Below are 22,009 nucleotides of genomic sequence, written 5' to 3' on the forward strand. Positions count from 1 at the left end.
GTGTGTGTATGTGTGTGTGTGTGTGTGTGTGTGTGTGTGTTCGCGTACGTTGTGTACATCATATATTTGGTTGTTTTTTTTTTTCTTCCTCCCGAGTGTGCATAGTATATTTGGGTTTTGTATGCATTAGCGACGTTGTGTGGTTAGTATATTTGGGGTTTGTATGCGTTCGCGTACGCTTGTATGGATAGTATATTTCGTTTTGTTTTCCCTCCCTTCCGTGTGGATAGTATATTTTGGGTTCTTTTCCCTTCCTTCCTTGTGGATAGTATATTTTGGGTTTGTATGTGTTAGCGACGTTGTGTGGATATTATATTTGGGTTTGTATGCGTTCGCGGCGTACGTTTGTACGGATAGTATATTTGGGGCTTGTATGCGTTGGCGTACGTTTGTATGGATAGTATATTTGGGGTTTGCATGCGTTAGCTTACGTTTGTATGGATAGTATATTTGGGGTTTTTATGCGTTAGCGTACGTTTGTATGGATAGTATATTTTGGTTTGTATGCGTTGGCGTAGGTTTGTATGGATAGTATATTTGGGGTTTGTATGCTTTCGCGTACGTTTGTGTAGATAGTATATTTGGGGTTTGTACGCGTTAGCGACGTTGTGTGGATAGTATATTTGGGGTTTGCATGTGTTGGCGTACGTTTGAATGGATAGTATAATTGGGGTTTGTATGCGTTCGCGTACGTTTTTGTTGATAGTTTATTTGCGGTTTGTACGCGTTAGCGACGTTGTGTGGACAGTATATTTGGGGTTTGTATGCGTTCGCGTACGTTTGTATGGATAGTATATTTGGTTTTGTTTTGCCTCCCTTCCGTGTGGATAGTATATTTTGGGTTTGTTTTCCCTTCCTTCCGTGTGGATAGTATATTTTGGGTTTGCATGTGTTAGCGACATTGTGTGGATAGTGTATTTGGGGTTTGTACGTGTTAGCGACGTTGTGTGGATAGTATATTTGGGGTTTGTATGCGTTCGCGTACGTTTGTACGGATAGTATATTTGGGTTTGTATGCGTTAGCGTACGTTTGTATGGATAGTATATTTGGGGTTTGCATGCATTAGCGTACGTTTATATGGATAGTATATTTGGGGTTTGTATGCGTTAGCGTAGGTTTGTATGGATAGTATATTTTGGGTTTGTATGCGTTGGCATACGTTTGTATGGATAGTATATTTTGGGTTTGTATGCGTTAGCGTACGTTTGTTTGGATAGTATATTTTAATTTTGGTTTTATTCTTCGATGTGTGTGTATGTATGTGTTAGTGTAAGAAAGTCTGGATAGTATATTTGTTGGTTTTTTTCCTCTTCCCTGTGTGAATAGTATATTTTGGGTTTGTTTTTTCTTCTTCCCTTTGTGGTGTGCGTGCGCGCGTGTGTATGTGTGTGTATTGGTCTCTGTTTTTCCCTATAAAACTCCTTTTATCCCTATCAAATACATTCTACCTACCTGCCTACAGTAGCGCGTATTCAGGTCAGCCACTTGCAACACTGTTGACATTTTTCCCCTAGTTTCCAGTACAGTGACGTCACTGACGCTGGACATTTTCAGACTATAAATATGGACTTGGGGTTTTCCACAGGTTGTAGCTATACATATGTACTAGAGTTCATAAACAGGAACGTCACTCAAGCTGAGGCTATGAAAAGATAGTGGGGTTTTCCAAAAGAATAACCTACAAGTTGTATCTATAAATAGATAGTGAGATTTCATAGGAATTTTAGCTGATTATAGCTATAAATAGATACATGGGTGTTTATGCACGATCGTCACACAAGTTGATATTGTAAGTAGTTACTAATTGTATCCATTTTAGTCTAAACCATTGTAACTTAATTTTCGGGGATATGTTCATTTTCCTTTAAATTCTGGGACAATTTCGTCATTTTAGCTTTACTTTTAGACACATCCATTTTGTCGTTGAGCATTTCCTTGATTATAGCTATTTATAGCATCATTACAATTATGCAAATGTTTGGTCACCCCAGCAAGATTCAGGTCTTGGTAATGCTTTATATATAAATCTCACGCTTGTACTAGTGTATGTATGTCTCTGTCTCTGTTGTGTTTGACCCTCTACCATCATTGTCCCTAGACAGTCCCACCATGTTCAATTCCCCTTGACGCTATACAGACCCACCATGTTAAATTTCCATATGTTAAATTCCCCTTGACGCTAGACAATCTCTCGATTTATTCCCATGTTAAATTCCCCTTGACGCTAGACAGTTCCACGACTTATTTCCATGTTAAATTCCCCTTGACGCTAGACAGTCCCACGATATATTACCATGTTAAATTCCCCTTGACGCTAGAGTATCCCAGGGGTTTCCGTAATGTTAAATTTTCCATTGTCCTTAGACAGTCCCACGATCTATTCCCCATGTTAAATTTCCCATTGTCCCTAGACAGTCCAACGATCTATTCCCCATGTTAAATTCCCATTGTCCCTAGACAGACCCACACTATAGTCCCCTGTTCCATTCCCCTTGTCCCTAGACAGACCCACACTCTAGTCCCCAGTTCCATTCCCCTTGTCCCTAGACAGACCCACACTCTATTCCCATGCTAAATTCCCATTGTCCCTAGACAGACCCACACTCTATTGCCATGTTAATTTCCCTTGTCGCTCAACAGACCCAAATATATTCCCATGTTAATTTCCCATTGTCGCTAAAGTGGCCCAGGGGTTTTCGTAATGTTAAATTTCCCATTGTCGCTAAAGTGACCCAGGGTGGTTTTTAATGCTTTTTAATGCTAATTCCCATTGTCGCTAAAGTGACCCCCTACACTACTAACATCCATTTGCCTGACTCCTACGATCAGGAATATCAGCTTTGTCGTATATATACTATGTCCCTCGAAATTCCTTCGTATTGCACTTGGTACGCGTTTTTATGAAAAACGAATGTGCCTATAATAACGCTAACACTGAACAATGTAATACAAATCACTGCAGAATACAGTCTCATACAATTAAACTTGCAATGGTATTACAAATATAATAATTGTCTTCCTAGTGTAAAAATAAACATAATTGTTGAGGCGATAGGGTACAATTTAGAAATATTTAATTTGTCATTCCTCTATCCACAGCTAAAGAGCACGATTAAAGCCATTATGTAGGCTTTGCTACGTATTAAACAGTCACTCATCAATGAATAGTAACTCAACACGTGAGAAACGATAACCATCCACCGTCACTGGTGTAAATAGGATCCGCGTCAAAAGTATTTACCTTGATCAACATCATTTGACACGATTGACAAAACGCTATGTAATAGGATATAATTCAATAGTGATCCTATCAAAGGAGTATTCATACTTTTAACATGTACAATACTGGACTTTTATAACTGAGCTAATATTGCCTTTTTCAGAATCTTTTCTGCTTTATATGGATTGTGCGTACCACAGGAACATATATGCATTCATGTATCACATTTCGGTAGAACGAGCCAAAATAATACACCATATATATATATATATATATATATATATATATATATATATTGGCTTCAGTAAGCACATCATAGCTTGTTATATTCTAAGAGCCTTAAATGTATTAAAATCCACCATACGTTCTAGCAAAATATTTGTCTGAAAGTAATTATTAGTGACATAACGTTTCTATTTGTAACTTTACGTAAAACGAAATGAAACGCATTGTCGTATGCGTTGCTACCACAAATGGACCTAGAAGGAAAACTATAACCAGAACATAAATATATCAGTGCCAATCAGATACATTTATCATCAACAGATCTGTATTGGGATAAAATTATATCATTTAGAAGTCTGGCTCTTTAACAGAAAATTAAAGGTACGTCCCGTAGAAACATATAAATTACAAGTGACTGGATGATCCATTATAATCAATATTTTTTTTTTACAAACACGAAGGATGCTGGAAAATATTAGAAAGTGTATCGTTGTTCGTACTCCTTCCTGTATGTTGTATATTGTATTCACTTAATGAACGGGGTCCAAATTTATATTGCAGCAGTTCCATTTGTCATCATCATCATAATATTCATGATCAACAACAACAGCAACAGCAACCGCAGCTTCGGCTTATTTCAATACTAAAATAAGTGATATATGGTTTATCAAGTTACTGTGAAATGCAATTGAATTAAAATTAGATATCCACTATCCTAGTTGAAGAGCTGACAGCAACGCTCAGGTGTCAGGATCGTGTGACCTTAGAACTAGCAGGTGGAAATGCAGCTTTCACATATTTGAATGTGAGGCAAAGCAATAGGCACACACTGATGCTCTTCACTTCTACTGATCAGTATCCTAAACTCGAAGATAGAAAACTTCATCCGATTGGCTTATACAATTAGCTATTATGGTAATAACATAGGTCAGGAAGGCATGACCCCTATGTGGTCGCTGTGAGATCTTCATGCAGGACAGTGGACTTCAAATTTTAAGCAGATTGGTGGGAAATAATACAATGCTAGTACGTATGTATGCTTGCGCGTATTTATACTTTAAAGACTATCAATATAATACATTGTTTGAACTTCTTATGTTATTCATTTTGATTAAATAATATAAGACATTCTTGTCTTTTGTCTTGTTTAACGTCCTATTTATTGGAGGCCGGTTTGTTTAATACCGATTAAACATGTTTTCCACTGTTTGAGCAGTTTTCCTACTGCAATCTAATGAAGCTACCTTATATATGGTGTCGCAGTCAGACTATGGACTGAAGCTTGCCATCAAGGCAATAGGTTCCCTTTATCTTCAGAACTGTGTTCGTATCTCCATAGGGTCAGAATTACGATTAACTAAGTTTTATTTATGATATTTGATATATATGCTTTTTGATAGTTTATATATATATATATATATATATATATATATATATATATATATATATATATATATATATATATATATATATATATATATATAAATAATTGCATGCATGAGTTATATTCACCTTAAAATATCGTGTATGACCAAGGGGCCAATCTGTATGTGATTTAATACATGTCAAGCAATGAGTGGATATGATATATGAAGCTATCAAACACGTGTTCATCATCAGTATGTATGTATGTATGTATGTATGTATGTATGTATGTATGTATGTATCTAACGGTATGGCTAAATGAATTTTCCTCAAACAATATGCATAATGTTTCACCAATACCAGTCTAAAATTGTAATCGATGCAAATCGATGGTAATATAAATTGAATAACATAACTTGTATTTACTTCAAACCAAGGAAAGACAGTCAGATATAATTTGGTTTAGTCATCATTTAAACTAATACAAAATAGTTATGTCTGTTATTTGAAGATGCAGCTATACCTCTTACCGCTTGTACAATTTCATTTCTTTATCAGCCCCCCCACCCCCCGCCACCACGTAAATGGTGAATCCATTGAATTCCGAGACTTAGCTAGTTGATTTCCTGTTCATCAACAGCTCTTGATTGTACTTCGTTATTCTGTATACATAGTCGTCATTCATAACGTGGTTGGCAACGATACTTGTACAACTTTAGGCCCAATATGATTTCATCGAAATGCAAAAAACATAATTCTCACACGATGTATAAACATACATTTATTATCCAATTTTATATGCGTACGCCGATAGATTAATCTTTCAAAGAAATAATAATGTTTGGTTTCTTTTCCTAACTTTCTAATTACTTCCGGTCTTTGGTGGAACATACGTGATTTGTAAAATCAGGTTTTGTTATTGTTTGAATACATACTTTGTTCTGAAAAGATTATTTCAGTAATTGCCGATGTGAATACTATTATACGAATCATATGTTAGTGAGCGTATTGTAGAGTAACCATCATATACCGTATTAGAGAGGAACCTTGAATATTCTCGTTTCAGAGTTTACTTGCGAGTCATCAACGATTTCATTACATACATGCTGGTAATAAATATTGAAATCTTCCATAAAGCAAACTCGTTATTAGTCCCATAATCATTCAACACAGAAGAGTAGGACTTGAGCTTGACATATTTGATAAATGAGGCTATATTAGCTATCAAAAAGACATGGAAATGATCCATAAAGTCTATGATGAAGCTGACTTGGAAACAGTCCTAATATTCAAGTAAAATGCTAACTTGTAGCTGATTCCAATCATATCTTGCTAGTATTGACAAAATCTTGGTCCCGAAATTCTAAAATATTCAAACTCGAGATATATCCCAAAAGTCACTTCCCAGGCAGATTTTCGATTGATACAAAAAGACAGATCGCGTGTACTCTCTGGATGAAACCCAACAGTTTCTTCTAATGAATGCGAGGCATAACCAAAATTTCGCTTACCATGGACGCTTACGCTTGACATGGGATTTAACCCGAGAAAATATTTATCAGTAAAGTTTAGTACTGAACCCACACGTTGTTCCTCAAGAGGATTTCGAACTCACTCTCAACATGTCTGTCCCAAACGTTTGTTATCAGACAAATGTGGGATTGATCACAAGAATGACCCTACTCGGCCCTGTCAGTATATCCACTAAACGAATGAATGTAAACTAACTTCTTTATAGCAAAACGATTGGATAAGGTAAAATGAATATGCTCTAAAGATATGAATGCATGCATGAGTTAAGTGATGAAGATATGTGGGAGGTTTATTGATGGAATTAGTTGTGTTGATAGGTATGTACATTCGTAAGCGTAATACATAAGATTCTTAGCCGGATTGATAAAAACATGTACAAATTGATAGTTAAATCAGATCTATTGATATAAGCGTGTCCTAAATAAAAATAATTCATAAACTTAATGCATAGCTAGAACATTGTAATCATGAAATAATGGACGAGTGCGTACATCTGTGAAGTAATATGTGATTATCCTATATAGCGGTTTGACGGCATTTATATATATATATATATATATATATATATATATATATATAGAGAGAGAGAGAGAGAGAGAGAGAGAGAGAGAGAGGTAAGGAAAGAGATTGAGAGAAAGGGAGCTGTAAATATTGTTCACTATACATTAAACTGACATGTGAATGAAGTTATGTACATATTTATGCTAGGTATTATTTAGGTAGGTTTCCATGTTTTCAGATCCTCAATAAAGTCACTTCATGTCTGTTGTCTTATTCCATATTTTATTATTTTTGATAACTGATCGTAATTGTTGTAATACGTTAGTCTATGTATCTCCTTCTACAGACGTTTATTACTTCACCTAAAGTTGTAAAACAATGAAAAGCCACTGCCACTTGACACAGGTAAGAAATGGGGGTATCACATTTTAGTCACCTGTCATGAAGAGTGTAACAAGATAACCGGGTAGGATATTTCGGATTGACAACAGAACACGTTTTGACGACACAGATATGGTTTAATGTGGCGATTTATATGAGTAGTGGATTATGAAGATGTGTGCGTATTTATAATCCAAATATTGGATCTATTTAACATAAAAACGCACAGTTTCAAAGATGGAAACAATATACAAATAAATTAGTTCAGTAACCCTAAAACACAGGATAAATGATTTCACAAATGATTCAATAATGGAAAGATGAATATAGTTCACTCAAATAGTAAACGATGCAAGTCTTTACACATAGTCAAAAATGTATTCGCTCAGGTAGCGAAATTATGTCACTAAACACAAGGACGGATATACAATCTATCCTTCCAGTCCTGAATAATACACTGGGTCATACTGACCCAAAATTAGCATACAGCTAATAAAATACATGTGTGGAGATGCACTCCGTCACCCGTGCACCATATCCGCTCCACAGCTCCTCCGAATCAATTTCACAACTGCTATAGACTCCGGACCCTCGGAATACTATGATCACTCGGAACATTAGACCCTCCGGACACTTGAAATATTAGACCCTCCGGACCCCCTGGTCCTTTGACGGCTCTACAGCTGGGTCACCTTAGTCACTCTGGACACTCCGGACGCTAGACATTAGACGCTCCGGCACCTTAAACGCTCCGGACACACGGACGTTTCTACACTCTGACAACACCGGACACCCCGGATATTCCTACTCTCAGACAACACCGGCCACCCCGGATATTCCTACCATCAAAAACAGCCCTACAGCTGGAGTTGTGCGAATCCTTTTAGCAGGCCGCTTGCTGACAAAACCATTAGTATTGTAAAGGTCCTTTACATGCAGTAACGTATTTATACCTTTAGAATTTTCGTTTTGCCTTATCGAAGGCACCTTGCACGTGTGGCATAGGACGAATCGTACTCAAGATTTCGAAATACAATAGACCCTAATATAATCACCCTCGGGTATCGTTGTACAGCGAAAAGAAACGAAACCCGAGTACATGTATTTAATTAACAACATTTACACCATTCCGTGACAATACCTGCCCCCTAAAAAAAGTGGTATCACTTTTAGAACAATCACGGAATGTGAACAATGAATCATTATTAAAACTACCAATTTTCAGACCGAACGAAATGATCTGCTAATTACACCCTACTTAAAAAATCAGCTCCCACATTTTCTGACCCTCGAATTGCCTCGATTCGGAAACTGTATGGTTGCAAAGACAACGCCCAACGCATCAATCTTGCATTGGTGACCTTTGCTTTATTCAAGTATGAAAGCGGCTGATGGTCCGTTTGCAAGGTAAACTCCCTCCCAAAAAGATACGTATGGAATTTTTCTATTCCCCATACTAAACCTAGGCACTCCTTTTCAATCACGGAGTACTTTTTCTCTCTAGGGAGCAATTTCCTACTTGCATAAGCAATGGGCAATTTCATCCCCCCTTTAAATTGAAAAAGTGCTTTGGGAGTCGCGAATGCCGTCAACTCGCGGGCATTATCGGCGATGGGTATCTGCCAATATCCCTTGCTTAGATCTAATTTGGAAATGTATTTATGACCTGCCAATTTTGAAAATACACTTTCCATATCTGGCATTGGTTCTGCGTCAAATACGGTGATCTTGTTTAATTGCCGAAAGTCGATGCAAAACCGGTTGGTCCCGTCTTTCTTTCTGACTAACACCACGGGGGACGAGTATGGGGAATTTGAAGGTTCGATCACTCCCTGGTCTAACATTTTCATCACTTCTTCGCTTATTGTCTACAGTGCATTAAAGGGTATCGGATATCCTTTAATCCTGATAGGCTCAGTGGTCTTCAATTTGATCTCGTGTCGAATTAGACCCGTACGGCCTGGTCTGTCCGTGAACACATCTGGATATTTGGACAAAACCTCCATAATCTGTGTACGTTGACCCTCCGATGAATCCGGGCATACATTTATCTGGTCAATACTTTCTTTACCAACGTCCATGGGGTATTCAAGGGGCATTTCTGTGCTAGAGACGAATTCCGCTTTGTCACCAGACCTATCCTCTGTCACCGCTACGCATGCTACATTCAAAATCCCTTTATCAGTCGTTTGTCCAGGTCTCGCTACGTAGAGTTTAAGCATATTGGCATGAAAAGTCTTGGACTTCCCCTCCACATCAATGATATAATCCATTTCGCCTTTCACCTGTCTGACTTCATATGGCCATTTCCATTGGACTAGCAGCTTGTTGTTATTCGTTGGGAGAAGCACCAACACTTGATCGCCTACGTCAAACATTTTACTCCGAGTTTCTCGGTTGTAGTACTTGGCGTACCTACGACTAGATTTCGCGAGTTCGTCTTGCGCCATTTGACAAGTACTTTCTAATCTTTCGCGCAAATCAACTACGTAATGGTATGTGGTCTTAACTTCTTCGTCCGCGACCTCGTCTGTCCTCAGTTCACGAAGTATGCGCATAGGACCACGAACTGTCCTACCGTACAATAGTTCAAACGCGGAGAAACCCAAGCTTTCCTGAGGAACCTCACGATATGCGAACAGAAGGGCGTTCAGATATCAATCCCAATCCTTCGGTCTTTCCGCACACATCCTCCGCAACATTTGCTTCAATGTGCCGTTGAATTTCTCGACCAATCCATTGCACATAGGATGGTAAGGTGTTGTGAGTAACTGTTTAAGGGACAACAACCTACTAATTTCTGCCATGAGATCTGAGGTGAATTGCGCTCCACAATCCGTAAGAACCTCTTCGGGCACTCCGACCCTACTGAACATGTCTACGAGCGCTTCGGCTACACGTTCGGTTTCAATTGATGGCAAAGCTATGGCTTCTGGATATCTGGTAGCGTAATCCACATATAAGACATACATGAGTACTAAGAATAGAAACGCAGTTTGTTTTACTGAACAACGTTCTTTTAAAACGTCATATAAGGCCAAGAGCTATTCTGCATGCAAGATAAAACATGTTAATCAATGCATGGGCATGATATATCAGTATATAAATATCGAGTTATGTACGTCCAAATAAGATATAAATAGCTATCATTAGACTGAGAGAATGGATATAACGATATGAATACAGTTGATAAATCCCCATACGATATGCTTGTTTAATTATTATATTTGCAATGCCACTGCATACGGTGTGTCAAGGTACAAATATGGTAATTTAAATTCAATGACATGTTTTGTTTTTGCTTCAAGGCAACGAAAGACATTAAATTGTAATTTGGGTTAGTCGGCACTGATGTAATAACTTAAATATAACGGCACACATTACATATTCAACTCCTTGCGTTGAAATAGAATACCCCTTATTTTGTTGGGACTTTAGGAATACCCCTTATTCCTAATGTCCCAACACCTCTCCGGTAGCCTAGTGGTTAGAGCGTCCGCCTCGGATGCGGGAGGTCGTGGGTTCGATCCCAGGCCGAGTCATACCAAAGACTTACAAAAATGGTACTAACAGCTGCCTCGCTTGGCGCTCAGCATTAAGAGGTTAGTGTTAGGACTGGTCGGCCCGGTGTCAGGTTAATGTGACTGGGTGGGACATCATGCTACATGTCTGCGGCATGATGCCTCAGTGCTAGACATCACTATAAACTGCCACATTGCAGACATCGTAGCGATATGACTGAAAAAGTGTTAAAGCTACGTTAAAAATGAAAATCACATCACTTCAAATCACATCACCTAAAGTCCCATTCATTCTTACTACTTTTTGATACTAGACATTATAGTGGTAAGGTGAATGCCATGTTAAATAAAGTTGCCGTTGCAAATATAATTGTTCTTGTTCGCTTCCTTTACCGATCTAATTTACCGTGGCTAATTATGCGATTACGATACTCGAACATTTTGTTTCATTAGCAATGTTACAACATCAATTCTACATTGTATAATTTACACAGATATAGCGATACGCTTGAAGACAATCGCTTGAGCGGTGGCTACGCCGCCGACACCGGCATAACATTGGAATGTTCTCTAAATTCTGAAATATCGCGATTTGGTTTCATGATGTTCAGCTTCTATGGTCTAGATTAATCTGCATTATTTAGCAGTCAATCCTCCAATCGTTGACAACGATATTATCACAAGTTTGGCTACAATATTAACTTACTACGTGCAAATACAATATGAGGCATACAAATACAATTGTTATGCATATTTGTATACGCATTTCAATAAATTTTTGAATCCTTAGTGGACAGTAGTGTCTTCAAACACAAGCTTTGCTAATTTAATACGTTTTTTTGACTATATTATTAAATAATCGCAGTTGTCTTTAGTATTATATAACTTTAAACTTATTCCACTGATCATGTTTCAGGGAAGTTTACAAATTCAGATTCGGACCCTAAATATTTTTATGCCAGAGTTGAAGAGAGACTCATGCAAGGATTTTTTAGAATACAGATTGATAATATAAGTATTGAAATCTTCCATAAAAGCAAACGTGTTATCAAACCCATAAATAACAACATGGCAGATTTGGAACTGAGCTTCAATTATTAGATTAGTTAGGCTTTATTACGTAGCAAAAATACATGAAACTGATTAGCAAATTAAATTTTAGAGACTTTGAATCAATACAAAAGTTTAATTACAAGACATCCGGCGGCGGATCCAGTGCTGACAATAAGGCTAATACAAAAAAGGAATGTAGATTAGAGCTCGATCCCGAAAATCAAGATAAAAGCAAATTTGGGAACGATTCCAAAATAAAATTATTAAGCAGATTTTTTTATGAATACAAAAACTGAACCCAGTATCAATCACAACTTTCTCTTTTCAAAAAGACGAGACATTCGTACAAATTTCGGTTACCAGAAAGATTTGGGTTCGACAGAAATTGTTTACCCCAAACGTAGAACTGACTCAAACATCTTTCCTAGTAAACGCAGGATCGATGCAGGCATGGACTGATTGAAGAAGAGGTGGGCAGGTGTATGGTTTCAATTAATTTTGTTAATAGGTATGTATATTCGGAAATAATTATACAGATGCATTCTAATAAGATTTATTGAAAGCTTTGTAAGTTTGGTCGAAACATGTTATAAATGGAATGATAACATGAATTCATTACTATAAGGTTGAATACATCAATATGTTAATGAAAAAAATTTAAAAGGTTGTTGAAGCTACGTTGGTCTATGAATTGATGGCAAGGTCGTAATGAGTGCATTTTGTTTACTGGCAGATATTTTGACTTGTTAATGAAGTTATTAGCGCATGTTGAAACGATCGTATCTAGGTAGAAGATTGTTCCAAAATAGTAATTTGAGAACCACATGCTATATTTTATCATTACTGGTTTTAAAGTCAACCCAAATCACCTTTTGATGCTAAGGGCGAACTCTGCTGATGTCGTTTTAGTTATCCCATTTTTCAGATTCTTTTTGATAAATGAATGTATTCGTTGTAATATGTTGGCGAATGTATCTGCTTATTTCAGAGCTCCTCATGTTGAAAACAGAAAGACCGCAAAAAGCAACTGGCACTCTACCCGAATCGAGAATAGGAACACGTATGGCAAAATATCGTTCAGCTGTGATCGTTTATCTTAAATGTGTTCAGTCACTTATTATCAAGTCCATTTGATTTCACAATGTGAAGTGTCAGTAGATATGTAAACCAGTCATCCCTTTTCTTGTTGTTAGTAAATCATTGGATAGTGAATGCTGCAGTGTATAGAGGGAGCTCTATTATGCAGTGTTTGCGATGTTGGTGAAAAGTGACACAATCAAAGTGATCACCGATTACCGTTCTTCACAAACCTCTGAAAACGTTTGTTGGACGATCGGTAAATGAGAATGTTTAACATAGGTACGGCATATATAGAAATGACTTCACAGCTTGTCCTCTAATCTTCATCTTAAATGTGATATAAAACTTAAAATTGCATGTCAATTACTCTAAGAAATAAAGTAAAAATGTCAAATTCTAACAGAAAAAGAAAGCATGTTGGTACGCTAATTTGTCCCAAATATGCACCATGTTTAACGTCACAAACCAATACATATTTAATGATTGAATAGTTGCACTAGCAGAGACTGTGAAACATTTTAAAACGGTATATACCATGTTCTATTTATCTAACTCATCTTTCGTTTTCTTTCTCTTCTTCTTCAGCCTACTGATACGCTAATCATCTTGCTGGAACTGTTCTTTTTCACACCGATGGAACTACCACTAACTTTGACGAAAACAATACACTTATTACGGGGAAAAATTGATGCAAGATGTACAGAGGGTTTATCGGTCAACATTATTCTTAATAATATCGAGTATGTAAATGCACGTGTTCTACTGAGAACAGGAAAGCACTGTACTGATTTTTGTTAAATGGAAAAATACGAATCGACGTAATTATCAATTATTAAATGTATAAAGGGACACGATAATATTTCTTCATATAGGTATTTATTACATTTTCAACATTACAATAGTGTACGACACGTTATGCACTTGTTAAGATACATAATTAATAGAATTCATAATTAATAGGATACATGATTAATGGCAAATAAAATAGATCCTTGAAGTGAAATAATACTGTACTCTTTTTGGCAAACTATGTTTAAATTATCCGGTGTTTGGCAATATAAATATAACGACATCTATGACTACACAGTTATTAACATATCTAGATTACTGTGTGAATAATTATTTGATGAAGAATTGTTGCGTTCTTGTCAAGATCTGAAAACATTTTAACATAAAATAGAGGTACTTCAATATTGAACGCTTAAAAAAGATTTGTATGTGCCTATATATATATATATATATATATATATATATATATATATATATATATATATATATATATATGGATGCATGTATGTAAGCTGGTACATGTTTAGCTATTAGCAAGGATACTTATATTTTCTTGGTACATAATTTATAGTAATTTTCTTAATTTGTATTTATGTTTGTAAACTGTATAGGATATCTATTGTCTTAAATTGTATGTGAGCTGGCTTTGTTAAGACCCCAGATGGCTTGGATCCATAAAGGTATGTTTATACACGTGTTGACATTTAGTAATAATAATCGTAACAATGCGAACTAAAATGGTGCCTTCTCAGTGACTGATGGGATATGGAAATTTCAAGAAGAATTATGTCGATTCCCATTGGTTGAGTTAGGTCATGTAAATATACTTAGTTCGTCATAAATCAATAGTTGATGTTGTCACATGGAGTCTCTTGCGAAAAACAGTCGTATTATTCGGTGTATATACGGAGAAATTTAAGCATTTCGTTTCATTCCGATTTATGGAGTCATTCACACTTTTGTGCACCTGATGTAAGTCTGCAGACGTATTTTTTGTTGTGCTTAAATAGTTTCCGAGAGGGAAACCATTTGTTTGGACTGCTCAGTAGTGATAGAAAGTGGTCATTTTTTGGATAATAATATTATTTAGGAACCGAGATAAATTCTTAGAAGGAACGCTGGACATCGCCATTTTCATAACGTCACACCTTTTGGAGAACATTTCCGGTATTGAAAATTATAAGGGTCTTTTCATTCGTATAAGGGCTAATTTGGATTCACTTCATAATACTGAAAGTTCTCTCACACTTTTCATTTATAACTTTAATAATTAAATTGTTTGTTAAGTTTTACAAAACTTGTTGCTTCTGCTTCCTTTATATTCCTTACTATTGTCACCATAATGTCGTAAAAATATGTATATTTTTATTTTTCCAATCTTTTTTGTTATAAACAAAATGGACTTAAAATCGAACTCACACAACATCTGAACCTAATTAAATGATTTGAAAGACTGTACGCATAGATACATCAATCGCCAGACAAGAAACGATTGTATGCTTTGTGAAATAGAATTGATTCTCTGGACGATCTTTAATTGCTTCCTCATTCTATCAAAACCAAATATCGAACGAAAAGGCGATCACTCGAAAAGTCATTATCAATTCGGTTAGGTACGCGATTGAGAAACTTACTACTTATATTTAGCATATTCCTAGTTTTCATGTTTTTCATTAACGGTTGTCGGAGATCTAATAAATATCTCGGGTAATTGCAGATTATGTCGTATTCACTGCCTGTATGTTGCTGCGCAATGGATACAATTAGTTCAACAACAGACGGAATCTCTGAATGCTGCTAAGAATATTTGTACTGAAGCCGAACACTTTTCACCAATCATCTCCTCAGGCCCTTGAACATTCATGTTATTATCTTGTTGCATTTTGTACCGCTCCGGTAATCTAGTAGTTAGAGCGTCCGCCTTGGATGCGGGAGGTCGTGGGTTTGATCTACGACCGAGTCATACCCAAACTTACAAAAATGGTACTAACAGCATCCTCGCTTGGCGTTCAGCATTAAGAGGTTAGTATTAGGACTGGTCGGCCTGGTATCAGTATAATGTGACTGGGTGGGGCATCATACTATGTGTCTGCGGTATGATGCCCCAGTGCTAGACATCACTATAAACTGCCATATTGCAGACATCGCAGCGATATGACTGAATTTCTTTGAAGCTACGTTAAAAATCCAAATCACAACACACCTTGTTGCATTCTTCGGTATCAACACCTGTGCAAGCTACGCAGGTCGCAATACAACTCGCATACAGAAGTATCGCCTTCTCAAAACGACGAACATCTTTTATCTTTATATATTGTCCACATTCAAAAATAATTTCAAGTTTATCATCATTGTTCAAGTCTCTATATCTTTCTGATAATACTCGCAAAGAGTCAGCTGTAAAAATTGACAATTTAGAACTTGCCACTTCTCATGCTATTATTTGACGCTCTTAAATCCATCCAGTCTGCAAGGACATAAGGAGGCTAAATATAGAATTATATAAGTAAAAGCGTTCTTCCGCAAATAAACCGCCATATCACCTGGATAAAGTGTTCTGACTTTGCCTCAATCATTGTTCATTGGTTTTGATCTTCTTGTACCCCTAAAATGTTGGCTAACTAAATCGTCGTGCAGATTCATCATAACCAAAAACAATTTTTCGGGGCCCCATGTCGACGTGTGGTCTAAAGTGTTCACCATTACGGATCACGGCCATCTCACCTCTGTCTGCGTGGGGTCGAGTCTAGGATTCGGCCAATGTGGGTATGTGAGAAAGCTTGGCAGTAGCTAATACAATAATATTAATGAATGCACATTGCATACATGCTTTAATTTTCAAAATATTGTGTATGTTTGGGCGTGATTGCGCGGGTAAGTGGCAGGTAGGTAAGACTGTTGGTTGGTCTTCCAACAAGAATAAGGTGATCATATTATATCATGCAGAATGAATAGCGAGTTTGTCCGATTTTCGCTTGGCTTGGTACCAGATACAATAATATTATTTTAAAAATCCTGTTTTGTTTCAATGCATGTTTGTCGGCGACAAACACGCAGCGATCGTCGATCAATTTTTAAAATGAACAAAAGTCCCTCACACATATGGATATTGTATGCCTGCGTGGCATAATAAGGTTATATTATATGCATGTGTATGTATCATGTTGATTGGTAAATGTAACGTAACGTAAGTCACAAGTATCTAAAAAAATGAGCAGAAAAACTTCAAAACCTGCAGCATAAACGAAGAAAGAATATAACTTATGGGAATTTTACTAGATTTACGTTGAAAACGTGGACTTTTGCTATATGTACGTAATCGGTGAAATTTAAAGCACGCCAATGTAACAATGCTAAATACAGCTTAGGTGTAAGTAAAAAAATCATGTTTTATTTAAACCAGCAAGGAATAATTAACGATAATCATAACCTTTAATAGAAAGTTAATATTGTCTGTTACGGAAATTAACGAAAGTATTATTGAGCGTTACAAATATAGGGTTTATCCAGTTAGTGGGAAATACAACCGGATTAAAATGAGATATCCACTATCCTAGTTGAAGAGCTGACAGCGACGCTTACGTGTCAGGATCTTGTGACCTTTGAATTAGCAAGTGGAAATGCAGCTTTCAGAAATTCGAATGTGAATCAATAGGCACACACTGATGATCTTCACTTTTCCTGTTCAGTATCCTAAACTCGAAGATAGAAAACTTCATCCGATTGGCTTATACAATTAGCTATTATGGAAATAATATAGGTAAACAAACCATGACCACTATGTGGTCGCTGTGACATCTTCACGCAGGACAGTGGACTTCAAATTTTAATCAGATTGGCGGGAAATAATACAATACTAGTACGTATGTATGCTTGCGCGTATTTATATTTTAAAGACCATCAACATAATATATTGTTTGAACTTCTTTTGTTATTCATTTTGATTAAATAAATATAAGACATTTTTGTCTTGTGTCTTGTTTACCATTCTATTTATTAGACGTCGCATTTTTAACACCGATTAAACATGTTCTCCAGGGTTTGGCAGTTCCCCTACTGCAGGTTAATGAAGCTACCTTATATAGGGTGTCGCAGTCAGACAATGGACTGAAACGTGCCATCAAGGCGATATGGTTCCCTTTATATTGAGACTTGCGTTCGTATCACCGTAGGATCAGAATTACGTTTATCTAAGCTTTATGATAAGATATGTACCATCATCGGTTATGCTCAATTACGTACTTTACATTTATTTATCTTAAAGGGGGCCCCGAGTGGCTGAGTGGTCTCCGTTACGGATCACTGCCATTTCACCTCTGTCTGCGTGGGTTCGAGTCTCGGATTCGGCTAATGTGTGTATGTGAGAAAGCTTGCCAGTAGCTTCTAGTGGGTCGGTGGTTCTCTCCGGGGTTTTCCCAGGTTCTTCCTCCACCATTAATACTGTCAGCCATGTATAGCATATCGAGTGCTGAAAAATGGGGTTAAATCCTATAACAACAACAATAACAACAACAACAACAACAACAATCTATGTTAACGATCAACGCATGTAATTGGATTGAAGAATAAATTATATGTAGATTTCATCGTACTCCATTTGTATATTTTATTCATAGTCTGTCGCAAGTGCATGTAATCATTATTTGACATGTATTGACAACAATTTTGAACATACTGTTAAAAATTAATTGAATAGTGTTTTATCTGTTATTTGAAGTTGTTAGTTTGCTTGCGTGTCTTTAACAATACACCGCGCATATGTAATTCTTCAGGGAAGACATATATTTGAGACATTTAATGCACAGACACATCGGAATCTTCTTGGAGATATTTTTCACTTGCTGGTGAAAATAGGCTCAAACTATTATATCGAAACACTAAAAAACGATATATAAACTCGCATAAACATATTCAAGACACAGTCCAAACGACACACCTAAGATAATACACAACAGTCCAATTATTGAAGGTTCTTGCATAGTAGAATACGCATTGTCTTTGACATTGGTCCGCCAATGCCAGGATTTAGAGACTATAGAAGTAACATGATAAAAATACAATCATGCGCATTACTCAGTAATTTCGACTTCAGCTTATATATTATCCTTTGTTTCACCCATTTTCGTTAGAATACTTATATACATTATTCCTTCTGTCGCATATTTCTTCTCTTAGCGCCATTACTGTTTGTCATATTATCATGGGAAGTTTGTTCCTTTGTGGTCTTTCTTCACAAAGTAATGTTTTGTTTTAAATATTTTCTTGTCTGCGCACGTTTGCCTTCACCAAAACGGGGGAAGGAATTTAGACAGTTATTTTAATAAATATGGATACTTTAAGGTAACATATCATCTAAAACTTAGCGTCCCATGAAGACTCGAATTTCTTGCAAAGAGGTATCGTATTATTTTCGTATCTGTCAAGGATGAAAAACTTAAACCCAATGTTGATAAAAGATTCCGCATTGCTAATAGTGATAATATAATCCAAACAAACATCTCAGAAAATATATTTGTGATAAGGTACATCATCCTAAAACGCAAACGTATCAATTAAAAATTAATTTCACCATAGGTTAATTTTGAGTTGTTATATAAATTCGTTAAAAAGAGATGAGGAAATAATATAGATGACGATGATGTGATGCTGCCACTACGAATAATGATGAACGAAACCTACCTTGCTTTTGTTAGTTGAAATTCTTAAAGAAGTGTAGTCATGTTTCGTGATTTCCGAAGATTAATCAACTATCTCTCGTTCGGTTAGATCTCTTATAACACGAGCAAATGATTCTAATTGGTCGAATGTTTTTAAGAAACAGATACCCACTGAAGTACTCTAAACTTCCTGTTATGTACCGAACATTGGTTAGAAGAAAGGTACATTGCCGTAACATACTAAGAATCGAAAAACAGTTATTTCGAGTAAAATATAATTGATCTTAAAAGATCATGTACGACCAGGTGGCAAATCTCTGCTTTTTAATACATGTGATATGATATATGAAGCTATCAAACACGTGCTCATCATCATTATTTTCAATGTATGTATGTTACGGCATGGTTAAGGGTGAATGAATTTACTCAAACAATATACATATTAGTTCCCCAGCGTTAGACTAAACAAGGAATCAATGCAAATATATGGTAATATAAACTGAATACCATATCTTGTATTTACTTCAGACCAAGGAAAGACATTCAGTCCTAATTTGAATTAGTCGGCATTTAAAGATTAACTGATATATATTATTACGCATTTCAAATTCAACTCTTCGCGACTGATTTAAACTGGCAGCTCTCCTAAAACACTATCCATGCTAACTTCATTCGGGCACTGCATTATAACAGTAAGTTTAATTGAATGTTTCAGAGAATTGTCGTTGCAAAAACACAACTAGCCTTGTTCTTTGTTCACGTATCTAATTTAATGCAAATAATTAGGCTTTAACGATATGGCAACGGTACAACATCAACACTAACTAATACAAAATATATGTGTCTGTTATTGCAAGATGCAGCTATACCGCTTGTGCAATTTCATTTCTTTCTCAGCCCCCCCCCCCCCGGTCCCCACAGAAATAGTGAATGCATTAAATACCACTATGTAAATTTTGAAACACCGCAAGTTGAATTCCTGCAAATCAACATATCTTCAATGTATTTCATTATTCTGTATTATATAGTTGTCATTAATGAAACGGTTGGCAACGATAATTGCACAACTTTAGGTCCAATATGATCTAATCGAAATGCAAAAATGTCCCCACGCGCTGTATATATGGTATCCGCATTTATTGCGTATATTTAATTTATTTCCGGTAATTGTTCGAACATATGTCGTGTGCAAAAGCAAGTTTATTTAATAGTTTGAATGCATACTTATTTCTGAATAGATTATTTCAGTAATCGCCGATGTGAATAATATTATATGAACCGTTTCTTGCTGAGCATGTTGGAGAGAAACCAACATGTACCGTATTATAAAGTGACCTTAAATATTCTCGTTTCAGAGTAGATTTGCGAGTCATCCATCGCTTTCATTACATACAGATTGGTAATAAATATTGAAATATTCTAAAAAGCAAACTCCTTATGAGTACCATAAGTATTCAACATAGAAGAGTAGGACTTCAGCTTGACATATTTGATTAATGAAGTTATATTATCTATCAAGAATACATGGAAATGATCCATACAATCTATGACGAAGATGACATGGAATCAATACTAATGCTCAAGTAAAATTCAGACTTGTAGCTGAATCCAATCATAACTTCTTAGCATTGATAAAATCTCGCGCCCGAAATTCTAGAAATACGCAAATTCGGAAATATCCCAAAAGTCACTTACCAAACAGATTTTGTATGGATACGAAAAGTCAGATATCGTGTAGACTCTGGATGAATCCCAACATGATCACCTAATGAATACGAGGCATAACTCACATATTTAGCTTACCTGGAAAACTTAGGCCTGACATGGGATTTAACCCAAGATCTGTAAAATTTGGTATTGAACCTACACGTGGGATCTTGAGAAGATTTCGAACTGACTCTCAACAGATCTTTCCAGACAAACTTAGGATTGATTCCAAACATTTATTATCAGACAGACGTGGGATTATCACAAGAATGACCCTACCCGTCAGGATTTGGATACGCACTGTACAATTCAATCAAATAAACAATCTTCATATCAAAGCATTCGGATCTGGTAAAAATGAATATGGTCTAAATATATGAATGCATGCATGGGTTGCGTGATGAAGAGATGTGGCAGGTATATTGATGGAATTAGTTGTGTTGATAGGTATGTACATTCCTAGGCGCAATACATTCAAGTAATATTCTTACCCGGATTGATAGAAACATATACAAATGGATAGTTAATTCGGATCTATTGATAGAGGGGTATACGAAGCAATAATAGTAATTGATAACACAAATTCATTTCTAAAAGAAAATATTCATTAAAACATTGACGGTTGTTAGTGTGTACGTACATCTGTGAAGTGATATGTGGCTATACTATACAGAGTTATGACGGCATTTATATATATATATATATATATATATATATATATATATATATATATATATATATATATATATATATATATATATATATGTGTGTGTGTGTGTGTGTGTGTGTGTGTGTGTGTGGACATGTGAATAAAGTTCTGTACGTATTTTATGTTTGCTATTATTATTTGCTGTCTATTTTATTATTCCAGATTTTATTTTTTTCGATAACTTATCGTATTCGTTGTATTAATTTAGTCTATTTATCTCCTTCTACAGACCCTTTTCAGTTCACCTTGAGTTATAAAACAATGAAT

At 36.1% G+C, this 22,009-nt stretch overlaps 1 protein-coding gene across 1 annotated transcript in view; it reads right to left on the reverse strand.

Annotated features, from left to right (window-relative positions):
• The window catches only part of LOC149799434 (von Willebrand factor D and EGF domain-containing protein-like), an 86,282-nt gene extending 66,816 nt beyond the window's left edge, over positions 1-19,466 (reverse strand). Inside the window, exon 1 of the mRNA XM_089958778.1 lies at positions 19,349-19,466. The gene's annotated coding sequence lies outside the window, so the exon portion shown is untranslated. The remainder of the gene's footprint in view (positions 1-19,348) is intronic.
• Positions 19,467-22,009: the final 2,543 nt, after the last annotated feature.

The sequence above is a fragment of the Sinohyriopsis cumingii genome, chromosome 5 (genome assembly GCF_028554795.1).
Source record: "Sinohyriopsis cumingii isolate HCF-2022 chromosome 5, ASM2855479v2, whole genome shotgun sequence".
NCBI classification, from domain to species: domain Eukaryota; kingdom Metazoa; phylum Mollusca; class Bivalvia; order Unionida; family Unionidae; genus Sinohyriopsis; species Sinohyriopsis cumingii.